This window comes from Pyrus communis, chromosome 1 (genome assembly GCF_041283825.1).
Source record: "Pyrus communis isolate YQ-2024b chromosome 1, ASM4128382v1, whole genome shotgun sequence".
Classification (NCBI taxonomy): Eukaryota; Viridiplantae; Streptophyta; class Magnoliopsida; order Rosales; family Rosaceae; genus Pyrus; species Pyrus communis.
Window position 1 is genome coordinate 9,917,318 of NC_142565.1, and position 14,608 is coordinate 9,931,925.

Sequence of the window (14,608 nt, forward strand, 5' to 3'; positions counted from 1 at the left end):
TGACAAATATACTCCAGAGATGAAGAAATACTTACGTGGTAAGTAAAATGACATTTTACGAAGGAATGCCACAAGGAGTATATTTTAAGATGACGATTCATCTTAAGACTATCACCCAAGTCCATCAGCAAGTCAAGATGGTAGATATCATTATTAAGTTTATGTGGTTTATTAATTGTCTTTTTTTTTTTTTTCTTTTTTCTTTTTTTTTTTAAAGTTTATGTGGTTTATTAATTGTCATTTGTATTAAGTTTATGTAGTTTATCATGATTTTCATGTATTAATTTAGTGATTTTTCAAAATTTATCAGAATTTAAATATTTTTAGGTTAAAATGTTTATATAATTAATTTAGGATAGTCTACATAATTTTTTTTAAGTTAATTTAAAAAAAAATTAACCTTAATTCATTCTTTGATAATCTCGGGCTAAAATTTTAGGCCAGAATGATTGAAACAGAAAAAATATTTCTAGGCTAAATATTTTTAGGTTTTAGGTCATCATTGGAAATGATCTAAAAGTCACTAAAACCCAAAAAAAAACTCTGGACTTTTATTGTCACAAGAGTTTACGCAGCAGAAATCAAGCCACACGCCAAACACGTTATAACAAACATTTTCCTAAAAACCAAAATTATAAGAAACGCGGTCACGTGCGTCTTACATGCATGACACCCCCACCACCTTTTCCTCTCCTCGGTTCAAGATAATGTCACGTGCCCTTCACGAGCTTCATCGTTGTTCTCCAGCGCCTACTTTATCACCGAAGCTTTTATCTATTGTTCGATAAGACCGATGATCGATCAGACCAGGCCACGTGTTGTGCCGACATATATGTTGACACGTGTCGGGTATGCGATGGTTGGCGTTGTAGGCAAAACGCGTGAAAGGACGAGCTGGCTGGCGGTCTGCGTGTTTAATGAGTGAATTGAGATTCTCGTGAGAGATAATAACTCACGCGTGTGAGAGTGCGTGAAAGGTGTGAGTCCGTGAATGATGTGGCTATGTGTGCACCATGCCATTCGAATGCGGCACTGAGTGTTTTGTTTTCTCTTGGTCCCGCTGTTTTTTCTCTCGTGCCAAATAACGGGACCACATCAATTTATTTATTTTATGTTCGGTAGAATACTCGTTTAGTGTTGTGGCCTATATTTAATAGATAGGGGAGAAGGGGTTGCCAGCATAGAAAAAATATAAAAAGAGATGTATTTGTAGGATTGTGTAGAGAATGTGTTATTTTCTGTATTTATTTATAATAATAAGAGAGAGAATAAATCATTCACCTCTGAGAAATACAAATCCTAATAGGATATAATAACTACAATAAAATCTAATGAAGTTTATAACACTCCTCCTTGAGTGTGTAAATACTCAAGTAGATTCGGTATCATGTAGAGTTAAGGAAGTCAACTGGTTGGCACTGATTCTAAGAACACGATATTCTAAGTCTCACAAAAAATCCTAAGGCTATGGTAAAAACCTGAGTAGGGAAAAAACTCATAGTCTAAAGAAAAATGTGTGAGTAATGCAAAGTCAAATGAAATGTCAACAGGACGTCATCAGGGATATGATCAACCCAAGGTGGGTGCCTCATCAAAACCTCGTTAAGTAGCAAAAACCCAATAGGAAAAATGCTCCTAATCGTAGGGAAAAACGGTCCATTAAGATCAAGCAAGTATACTTCAGGATTAGGATTGTAATTTTTTCCCGAAAATCCCAAACCAAATAAAAAACTCTCGATCCCATACCGAAAAAGTCCCAAATCGATAATACTGAAATTTTTGGGATCCATACCGAATCTATCCCAAACCAAACCAAACCGAAAATATATATATGTATATTTATTTTGGTTGCATGCATGTTGAATGTTGAATTTAAGTAATTTGAGAGTAGACTATATTAGAAATAAAGGTATGAAATTAAGTAGCCTAGAACTTTGGAACGTCAATTTGACTTTGTAAGAATGATTTGGTATTTCAATTTGTAAGAAATTTTAACTTGGTAAAGGTGAAAAGCCTAAATTTCAATTGATATGAAATTTGGCAACAAAATTTTAAGCCAAATGCTCAAATTTTAGCCCATAACCCAAAAATCTCAAATATTGAAAACGTAATCCCGATCCATCCTAAAATACCGAAATTTCAGTTCAGGATTGGTTTTCAAATTCTCGTACCAAAAATTTTTGGTATGGGATTCGGAACCCATTTTCGGTTTAGGATCCCATACTAAATCACCCATATTCAGGATACTCTTCATGAGTTTGACACAATTCCAAAAAGAACTAGCAATGTTACAACTCATAAAGTTTACACATACCAATTCCTTGAACAAGATTCTAAAACATTGCATTCGGTAGTGATTTGGTGAAAAAGTCGGCCAAATTGTCTTATGAACGGATTTGCGTGACTTCAATCTTCTAATACTCTTCTTGTTGATGTGAGAAGAAGAATTTCGGCGCAATGTGCTTGGTGTTGTTTACTTTGATGTAACCCTTCTTAAGTTGTTCGATGCATGTTGCGTTGTCTTCATATATTGTTGTCGGGACGTCAATGACGAGGTAAAGATTGCAAAAGCTTCGAATATAGTCCACAACTGCTCTCAACCAAAAGAATTCCCGAGTTGCTTTGTGTAAGGCAATAATTTTAGCATGGTTAGACAAAGTGGCAACTAAGGTCTGTTTAGTTGACATCCAAGAGATTGCAGTGCCTTCAATGGTAAAGACATAACGTGCCTTTGTGCAGATCAGATAAATATTATTCGTCGGCATAACCAACAAGGTGATAATTGACTCGAGATAAGGGGTGAGACATCACTCAAGGATCCGTAGGGATAGAACAAGCTTAGATCCGTAGTACCTTTAAGGTAACAGAAGATGTCTTTAACACCAGTCGAGTATTTGCGTGTTGATGCATTACTGTATCTTGCCAAAAAATTAACAGGGAAAGAGATGTCAGATCTAGTGCATTAGCTAAGTACAATAAAGCGTCTATCGCACTTAGATAAGGAACTTCAGCTCCAAAATTTCTTCATCATCCTCATTCGGATGGAAGGGATCTTATTTTGCATCTAGTGATCGAACGACTATATGAGTACTCGAAGGCTTCGTTTTATCTTTGTTAAAGCAGTGCAACACCTTCTAGGTATAGTTCGATTAATGTATTAAGATTATATCTGAACGGTGCTCTATCTTGAGACCGAGACAGTATCAAGTCTTTCATAGAACTTTCAAATCAAATTCTGACTTCAGGTGCGGGACAGTTCTCGTGAGCTCTTTAGGAGTTCCGATGAGATTCGTGTCATTGACATATACTGCAACAATTGCAAAACCAGAATGTGACTTCTTAATGAACACACAAGGGCATAGTTTGTTGTTCACATATCCCTGACTAGTCAAATACTCACTCAAACGGTTATACCACATTCTTCCAGACTGCTTTAAATCGTAGAGTGAACGCCTCAGCTGAATTGAGAGCGTATTTCGGGGTTTGGAAATATTTGATTTAATCAATGTAAGTCATTCGGGAACTTTCATATAAATTTCCACATCAAGATCCCCACAGAGATACGCAGTTACTATGTCTATCAATTGCATACTCAATTTTTCGAAAACTACCAAATTGATAAGGTAGTGAAAAGTAATCACATCCATAACGAGTGAATAAGTTTTGTCATAGTCAATCCTAGGGAGTTGTGAGAAGCCTTGTGCAACAAGACGAGTTTTGTAACGCACAATTTCGTTCTTCTTATTACGTTTTTGAACGAAAACCCACTTGTAGCCAACGGGCTTCACATATGGAAGAGTATGAGTTATAGGTCCAAACACCTTACGTTTTGCAAGCTAATTGAGTTTAAGTTGGATTACTTATTTCCAGTTTGACCAATCAGTTCTATGTTGACATTCATTAGCAAAACAAGGTTCAATGTCATCACTCAACATGATCTCAGTAGTTACTGCATATGCTAATGCATCGTTGACGATCATCTCATTTCTACACCAAACATCATCCAAGCTAGCATAATGGATCGAAATCTCACGATTCTCGGGAAGTGGATTCATCTCTTCAATGACACTTTTGTAATCTAGAATTTCTTCTTGAGTTTGATAGAATGAATAAGCGACAGTCGGATTCATGATAGGCTCTTCAGGGGCTTATGCCATGAGTTTCTTCATCCGGGGGTGTGAATCCTTTGAACCAAGTGGTATTCCATGCTTATGTGTAGGGGCAGATGATTGACTAGCCGCTAATGTATGTGGATCGGCCAAAGTGGCATCTCAAGCATCCAGAATTGAGTTTTACATTTGGTACATCTATCTTTGCAGACACATTCGTAGCTGGAATATGTGATCTTATCACTCGCGCTAGATTTGTGAAAGCATCTAGCATGCTCTGAGCTACACTCTGAAGATCTAATTTACGTTGTACTTCAGTTTCAGATTGAGCAGTGCGGGGGCCTAAATGAGACAAAGTGGGAGTCGTCCATGATAATTCGCGTCGTTCTTCTCTCCCCCTAATGGCGAGAAGACTGTCTCATAGAAGTGAAAATCCGTGAAACGAGCGGTAAACAAATCGCATGTCAAAGGTTCTAAGTACCAAATGATCAAAGGAAAATCATATCCGACATAGATTCACATCATTCGCTAAGGCCTCATTTTTGTACATAAGGGCGGTGAAATCGGCACATAGACCACACAACCAAAAACACGCATATGTGATATGTCAGGTTTTTATCTGGTAAGCAATTGAAGGGCTTTATATGGTTGGGTAGCAACAAGCCTCAGGCGGACCAACATGGTTGCATGCAATATTGCATAACCCCAAGCAACTATCGGGATATTGATACGTATGACCAACGATTGAGCAATCATTTGTAAGCAGTTAATGAATACCTCTGCCAAGCCGTTTTGGGTGTGAACATTGGGTACTGGATGTTCAACTTCAAAGCCCAACCGACATGTAATAGTCATCAAAAGTTTTAGATGTGAATTCTCCAACATTATCCAATCGAATAAATTTGATCGGGTAATTAGGGTGGTGAGCCCTAAGCTTGATAACTTGAGCCAACAGTTTGGAGTGCAGCGTTCCTTGTGGACAACAAGCATACATGTGACCAACTTGTGGAAGCGTTAACCCAAACCATAAAATATCTAAATGGTCTGTAGGGAGGGTGAATCAATCCACAAATGTCCCCCTGAATCCTTTGTAGAAAAATAGGAGGATTTAAATGAATCTTGTCATAAGAAGGCTTAATAATAAGATTTCCCATAGAGCAGGTTTAACATGCGATTCCTTGAATCGAACCTAAATTTCGGGTTAGTGGATGCATGTGTGATGATTTGAGGATATAACGCATCGTTGTTCGTCCAAGATGTCTCAAACGAACATGCCAAAGTGTAATTTTGTGCGCGGTCCTAGAGGTAGGGCCGACCACATAGTGGCTTTCTGTAGGACGTATGGTCGTAGTATACAGAATACTCAGGATATGCTCTATCTTATCTAGAATACACTTCTGGCTATATTCGTAGAAACTGATGCACATAAATTCAATTCTGTTTTCTACATAGGTTTTAGCATGGTAATTGTTATCTATAATATCCTTGAAACTCAAGAACGTTCTTCCAGAATGCCAAGAATAGATGTCTCATCAACGGTCAAGATTATACCATTGGACAACATTATACGTGTCTTACCATATCCTTCAATCATGTTGGATGGTCCTGAGAGGGTTTCAAAGGTGCATTTTTAGGTATGAAGTTAGTGAAATAAATGCGTTCACACAAAACGGTGTGCATGGTTGCATTATCTGACAGACAACTAACTTTCCCACTAGTCATACCTAGAAATAAAAATTAATTTGAATCGGTCACATGAAAAAAATTCTTAAAACAAATATCCATTCAAAATAGTTTAAGTATTCAAGGATGGTAATTAAAAAAAAAAAAAAACTTAATATCCAAAAAACAAATCACTAACAAATAATACAAACATAAAAGAAAATTGTTCAAAATTAAAAACAAAGGGGGTTCAACCACTATATGAAATTCGGCCCCATTATTCTAAAATTTAATTAGAAATAGTTCATGTCTAAGATTCTAATCTTCCATAGGGGTGGTATCCTTCTGAAAGTCAAAAACCTCTATCTTGGTACTTTTCGGTTCATTCACTTGCACAAAGGTTGATTCGAACTTCTTACGATGAGAATGATATTCAGCAACAACCTTCTAGGGAGCACGGCAAACATAGGACTAATGGTCATTTGAACCACATCAGTAACACATGTCCGCATCCATGGTTTCAGGTGCTTTGCCCTTATTCTTGATGTTTGGGGCCTTGAGAGCAAAGTTAGGGAGGTTATGGGCTTGGTTTCCTCCCTTAGATGAGCCTTAGCTCTGTTGACTTTGACGAGGTGGCTTCTGGCCGCCCCTACCACCCCTATGTTGGCGTTTTGGGCGTTGGTTTGTGCTATAATATGTTTCAGGCACATCAGTCACCCCAGTAGGTCGAGCTTGATGATTTTTCATCAATAGCTGATTCTGCTTTCCAACGAGAAGTAAAACAGAGATCAAATTTGAAAACTTAGTGAACTTCTAAGCCCTATATTGTTGCTGCAAGACAATATTAGTAGCATAAAAGGTTGAATAGGTCTTCTCCAGGAGATCCTCTTCGGTCAAGGTCTCGTTATAGAACTCAAGAAGTGATCGATTCGACAAACTTCATAATTATATTCATTCACTGAATTTTAAAGTCTTGGAAGCATAAATGCTACCAGTCATGTCTTGCTTCATGCAAGATTATGTCCTTTTGGTGATCAAAATGATCAGCCAAAGCGACCCAGAATGCTCGTGGATCCTTCTCAGTAAGGTACTCGATTTGCAGTGCATCATAAATATGTCTTCGGATAAAGATCATGGCAGTGGCTTTCTCAGCTTCGCCAACCGTGTTGTCCATCTCATCTTCAATGGCGGGACGCAAATTCTTTGCAGTGAGGTGAAGCTTCACATCTTGGACCCACTTGAGGTAGTTTCTTCTAGAATCCTCTTAAGCGGTGAAGTCGAGTTTGTTTAAATTTAACATGTTCCTATCACAAAATAAATGGAGAAGATGTGGTTAGTGTAATGAAGAAAAAAATTTAGTCCATTCACATAGGAGTAGAACATTTAGGTTCTAATAGACATGTATTGGTTTAAATTTACATGAAAAAACTTCGGGTTTTCATAGGTGATGTTTTTAAGGAAAACTTCAGGTTTTCAAATAAGGCATGTTTCTAGAAACTTCAAGTTTCGAAATAATTATGAACTTCAGGTTCATATGTTCCTGCAGACAAACACAAATATATATATACACACACAGAAATATGCAACAAGAAAATATGCAAATAGAACATCAGGTCTAGAATTATAATTGAATAATTATTTGGAGTTCGGGCCAAATTTAAAGTGTGGGGGAAAATAATAAAACCCATAGGGCCTAACAAATAATTAGGCAATTAAATTTGGGGCCCAAAATAAGGGGCCAAAGCCCCCACAGGTGGGCTAATCAAATTTATACCGTGGTCTAGGGCCAAAAACTGGGTTTAGATAAACGTGGGTTGATCAGGCCCCAAATAGAATCTGGGTTACGAGCCTAGTAGTAGCAAACGGGTTGCAATAACTGGGTCCAAAAAACAGAGGCCCAAGTGCACTGATGCACCAACTGTAGGTTGGGATCGTGTGTATGCGGAACACGGATGCACCATCACAAGGCTGGGATCTGGTACATCACGGGCGCAGAGTCACCATAGCCTTAGGGGTTGGTGTCGCCCTTTGGGTCGAGTCGTGAACTTAGGCCCATTAGGTGAGTCCAGTCTGAACAAATTTTCATTGCAGGCCGAGAAGGCCAACCCAGTTAGGCTTGGGTTTCAACCAAAAGAACACCCTAGCTTCATTGGGTGTGGTCACCGGGGATGAAGGCCGGCGTCACCACTTCAGGCGGCCGCGTTCTGGGCAAAAGAACTTGGTGCAAGTCAAGGGTTTGACATGGAATTCGATGGTGTGATGGAGAAAAAAGGGAAATCTCGACGTCTATAAACCAAAAAAACCCTCGGATTCAAATTTGGGGTTTTCGAATCCATGGAGATTCATACGAATCTCGACCAAAATCAAAGTTGACTACGACTGCAAGTCATCGAGGATAGCAAGGCATGGCTACAGGCCATGCATGGGATACCATAAAGGGTGTCAAAGTTTGGCAGGTGGACGACGTCGAAATGACATCGTGGATCTGGGTTCCAAAGGCGTGGAGCTTCTAGCTCCAGTGTAAGCTTAGGTCATGGGTTCGAAAAACCCTAAAAAAATTTTGATTTTTTTTTCAATTAATTCAATGTATATTTAATTAAATAATTTAATGAATGAATATATATAGAGGATGCAATTCATGGCAATGTTATTCAACAATTATGGATATAATGCATACATAGTTTATGTAGAATCTAAAATTTGAAAAACATAAAGTTGGGTCATGCATTATGATGAATGTTCAGGTTATCAAGGTTACAAAAATATCGAGATAAAAACCGTTGTTTTGAAAGAACCTGATTGCATAATGATATTGGTGAACTGGTTTGCTGTAGAAAACTTCCACGTCAGATCCTAAGCGCAACGGTATAAGCGTGTTGATAACGTATTGTGGCCTATATTTAACTGACAGGGGAGAGGGGGTTGCCGACACAGAGAAAATATAGAGAAAGATGTGTTTGTAAGGTTGGTAATAAGAGAGAGAAGAAATCCTTATCCTCCAAGGAATACAAGTCCTAATAGGGTAGAATAACTAGAATCAAATCTAATCTAGAATTTACACAATCACACTTCAATAAAAAGTTTATAACATTTAGTTTCTTTTTTATATAATTTTATGTTTTATCCAAAAGTTTCTTCGATACTACTTGAGAATAATGCGGAAATGAATAGGTAGGATTCAAAACAAAAGATTTAAAGCAAGTGACCCTTTATCATAGTGGTGGAAATGTGTTAAGTCCTTACATGACGGTGTGTGTTTAAATTTCGTCGATGACTAATCTAACATCTAACATAACAAAATCTATTTTTTTACCAAAAAAAAAAAAAACCAAAAAAACCAAAAAGAACAAAAAAAAAAAAAAACAAAACAAAAGATTTTTAAACAATTATGATACTCAAGACTTAATATAACAAAATTTATCTTTTGACAAAAAAAAAAAAAAAAAAAAAAAAGATTTAAGCAATTATGAAACTCAAGACTTAACATCTAAAACACTCAGTATTTAATTACCTACAACATTTGCATATGTTAGATACAATTATTATCTGATGGTCGTATATAATTTTTGTGAATATATATATAGTTAATTATTTGACCGTCAAGATGATAAGTATATTAAATACATAATAATGTAGTCAAACCCTACGTGGCATTAAAAACACACCTATTTTATTCATGGACTTTTGAATTAAAACTCATTTAACTCTTGTGTCACATCCCGGCCTGGGGCGGATCACTTCCCGGCCCCGCTCCACCATTGTAGCACGATATTGTCCGCTTTGGGCTTACCATTCCCTCACGGTTTTGTTTTTGGGAACTCACGAGCAACTTCCCAGTGGGTCACCCATCCTGGAAGTGTTTTAGCCCCCTTCTCGCTTAACTTCGGAGTTCCTACGGAACCCGAAGCCAGTGAGCTCCCAAAAGGCCTTGTGCTAGGTAAGGATGGGAATATACATTTAAGGATCACTCCCCTGGGCGATGTGGGATGTCACAATCCACCTCCCTTAGGGGCCCGACGTCCTCGTCGGCACACCACGACCAGGGTTAGGCTCTGATACCAAATTGTCATATCCCGGCCCTGGGCGGATCACTTCCCGGGCCCGCTCCACCACCGTAGCACGATATTGTCCGCTTTGGGCTTACCATTCCCTCACGGTTTTGTTTTTGGGAACTCACGAGCAACTTCCCAGTGGGTCACCCATCCTGGGAGTGTTCTAGCCCCCTTCTCGCTTAACTTCGGAGTTCCTACGGAACCCGAAGCCAGTGAGCTCCCAAAAGGCCTTGTGCTAGGTAAGGATGAGAATATACATTTAAGGATCACTCCCCTGGGCGATGTGGGATGTCACATCTTGTATGTGGTTCAATATCCTAGTAAATAGAATGTTCGATTTTTGCCTATGCATTATGGATTCGAAACTCCTCCTCTTCTAATGTAACAGTTTCAAAGCCTTTCCCCTTTTGTAATAATAATAAATTTTTTAAATAAAATAAAACTCGTTTAACCCTAATAAGCTAATTAATTGTCTCCAGTTCACATGACATTATGCTGAATCCAGTAATGTAAGATTGTAACTAAGTGATTGGTTGCATGGTTGAGTTTGGCTCTAAGCCTACAAGGCAAACCCTAGCCACCATGGTTCGGTAGCAAAAAATCACAGTACAGTAGTACTCATGCTGTCTCCTTTAATTGTTTGGTACACCCTAATAAATTCCTCTACACTACATTAAGGTGCATTTGTATTAGAACCATAAAGAATGTGGAATTGATTTTCTGTGAGATTTCGGAGTAAAAACTGTAGAATCGAGTTTTGTAAATTACGTATTTGATATCAAATTATTGTGACGGGTCTATTGTGTAAAAAGAAGAGGAGAAACAGTGACAATAAACCCATCATTAAGGTATTTAGCTAAGAATCGCTTTCAATTTTCATCTTCCTTTGATTCTACTTAATTAAGGCCCACCAACGTCATTATTGTGCCTCCTAATCTTAATAAATCTTATAACCTCAATCGAGAGGATCCTCTTTGGATCATCTTTGTGAAGATTTTAGAGATTTTCTAATCACATACGCTCATTGTACATCTTGTGGTTAGAAATCATTGTAAATTTTTTTTTATTTAAAATTAAATATAAACAGTACATGACGAAAACTGATCGCATGATGTACAATAAATGGATGTGATTGGAGGATCTTTGGAATTCTCACAAAGAGGATCCTCATTCACCTTAAACATATAAAAGAAATCATTATGAATATCTGATGCCCAATCACGAAACACAATCCAATGATTTTGTTTTTTGTAAAAATAGTCTTTGATATTAACATAACTTCTCACTTTGATTTTTGAGATTGAAAGTCGATACAAATGGTTATTGAGTGTTCATCGACAACTATTTTGGTCCCTCCGTTTAAAATCTTTGTTAATTGATTGTATCTTTGTCTAATCAAACCATCCACTCGCATTTCCATTTAGCGAAGATTTTTATAAACAAAATGATTGACAATAGACAAACTCAAGAACCACTTCACTAAAGTAAATATATTTTTTTTTCAATTTCAAAGATCATTTTAGTTAAAAAACCAATCAAAACAACGAACAATGTCTGCTTTGAAAAATCAATCTACTGTCCCCCAACTATCAACATGTGCGAATAAGGTAATGGGTCCTCTTTAAGAAATGTGCATCATGAGAATAGTCATTGCTTGGGGTGGATGGAAGACTATAATTTTATAAGGTTTCGGGGGTCCGTGCGTTGGTTTTTCCACTGTTGGATTAGGCTTTCTTTTTGTAATGAGAAATGTTAATGAGACTCTTTTAATAGTGGGATTCTCCATAACATCTTTGTTATTTTATATTTTTGACACAATATTATATAATATCGCACGAGAATTGACTTAAATAATAAGGTAGAGGTAATTTTCTTGTGTTGTTCATGTCTTGGGGGACCTACACGCGTCAACCTCCTTTAACTTTCTTGATGTACCCCACTAAGAACTATTAAGCACATGAGTGAAGATAATTTAATCGCATTGGAGGAGACAACATTGTCATCACACACCCCACTTTTTTCCTTAAAAATAGTTTACCTATGATATTAAAGAAAGTTTTTACAAAAAAAAAAAAAAAAAAAAAATTGATATTAAAGAAAGTTGAGTTTCATGCCTAACTACTTATAAACTTATGTGATGTTTTTCTTTTCTTTGATATGGAATTGATTTTCTCAACAAGCCTCTCATGTGTCCGAACTTTCAAGTTTAGTACGTGGACAACATAAATTGAGTGTTGTGGAGCATGTGTGGCCATTGATCTTCATACACGCGACAACCTGCTCTGATACTATGAAAACAGTTGAGCTTCCACCACAAAACCAAGGCTATATGACGAATAACCCAACTACGTATAAGCATGTGTAATGTCACTCTCTTTTCAATTTGTGCCATAGATATTCTCAACATGTACTTATATCAATTAATTTCAAAGTAAAAAATGATAATACCTTTTCGTTCTATTTTGTCGCTCTTCATTACATCTTGAAATATTACACGATAATTAAACTGTCTATTGGATCTCAAGTCCAAAATCCTTAACTATTATCTAGGTTAAATTTAGTTTTGTAACTTATATTATGTCTACAAATTTTAATGAGTGGCTCTAATAATTTATTTGTTTTGATAATGTAGACACGTCTATGTTAAGCTAAGGACGTAAGGACTTTCAACATGATGAATTTATTCATTTGTGTTTTATGAAAAAAAAGAAAAGCATGATGTTACTTAAGACAAAGACTCCTAATGCGATTGAAACTTTCCACCTTATTCGTTTCATATCTGCAGAAATCTTTTAAACCATAATTTTTTTATTTCCCAATTTTAAATTAATAACGGAAGGTGACCAAAATTTTAAACCACAATCACCTTCTTCAACCTCCAAAAATGTTTTTCTAATCAATGGTTTAACACTAACCACGACAATTGACTCAGTAGAAAAGTGTGAACAACATCTTTTTAAAAAGAAAAAACTGGAGGTGTGGGTTTGATATTTTGTAAGCCGTGAATTTGCGTGATTGTGATCACATGTATAGTGCAATTCCCAACTAATCTCATTCAAACTCAGAAGAGATAGATAATCGTGGTTCACCAGTTGTCTTTTTTTTTTTTTTCTTTTCAAATAGAGTAAATTGTAATAGTGGTCCCTTAACTTTAACTCAATTGGAGCAACGATCCCTCAACTAAAAATCCATTACCATTGATCCCTCAACTCATCAAAACGTGCATTCATGGTCCCTTAACTAAAAATCCATTACCATTGGTCCCTCAACTTTAATCCAACTGGAGAAATGGTCCTTCAACTTTAACCCAGTTGTAGCAAAGGTCATTCCAACATAACTCATTTTGACAAAATTCTGACAAAGTTGACGAAAAAGACCATAGTTAAGTTAAGGGCTCCCAATTGTAGTTTAACAAAATTTTGACGAAGTTGACGAAAATTACTATAGCCACACATTTTGATGAGTTGAGTGACCAATAGTAATAGATTTTTAATTGAGGGACCATTGCTCCAATTTGATTAAAGTTGATGGACCATTGCTACAATTCACTCTTTCAAATAATAATAATAATAATTTTTGAAAACTAATGTTTAATCTATGATATAAATTAAACCTATTGGCATATTGGTAAGTACCTAGAAGTCAGTAAATCCTGAATTACAAGATTGACAATGGTAAAACAATCAGATTAATATGGAAAATAAGTTTCGATTCAGGTTTATCTTAACCGTTGGATCACGAAGTCACGTGTATAAAATTTCATGACGGTGCACTACAAGGTAAGAATATCAAATAATAAATCAACAAATATATAATAAATTATAAGCTCAAACGTCTTAGTTCAACATACATATTGGTTTGTCCAACATGTCGTTGATTACTTGGTTTTTGATTAGTCCTATTGCAGTGGATTACGAGGCAAGAATATCAGTCGTAAAACAACAAATATAGAATAAGTAGTAAGCTCAAACGTCTTTGTTTTCTGCATGAATTTATTTCATATATAATGAGATAAGAATATCACTAGTAAATAACTAATTTAATATAAGTAGTAAGCATGTGCAAACACTATCACGAAAATAAATCACGAGATATAAATATCAATAGTAAAACAACAAATATAAAACAAGCAGTAAGTTCAAATGTCTTTCTCTCAGGTCTTATCTCATATAATAATAGTAAAACAATATATGTAGATTATTTAGAAAGATCAAACATTTTCCTTTCGAAAGCTCAATCATTTCTATCGTGTTTTTTCCTTTGGACAAAGAAATTAAAAGCTGTTAGTAACTAAACTTACCATAATTAATTACATGAGATAATTGTAAATATAAATAGATTAGCTTTAAGTCCTTTAATTATAAACAAAATGACTTATATAAAACGGATTTTAATAGACATGTTACAATTGAATAATTTTTTGTTAAAAACGATATATTATTAGACCAAAACGCAAATAAGTATAATAAGCTTGTTTTTGTAAATTAGAAATATAACAAAAATTTGAACATCATATAAAATATAGCCACACTTTTTGAGTTTTGATATTAATAACTAAAAGTTGATAAAAAGAAAAAGTATTAATATACCCTCAAAGTTCAAAATAGATAAATCGAAAGTTGATATGAAGTCGTCGCTTGCAATTATATCAGTAATTTCATATTAACTTTTAATTATGATTAATACAACTTAAAAGCGTGACTTTAATTCTACCAGAAATCTTAATTTTTATTTATTTTCAAATTTCCCATTCTTTTGCATGTGCTTCTCATTTGTCAAACATAC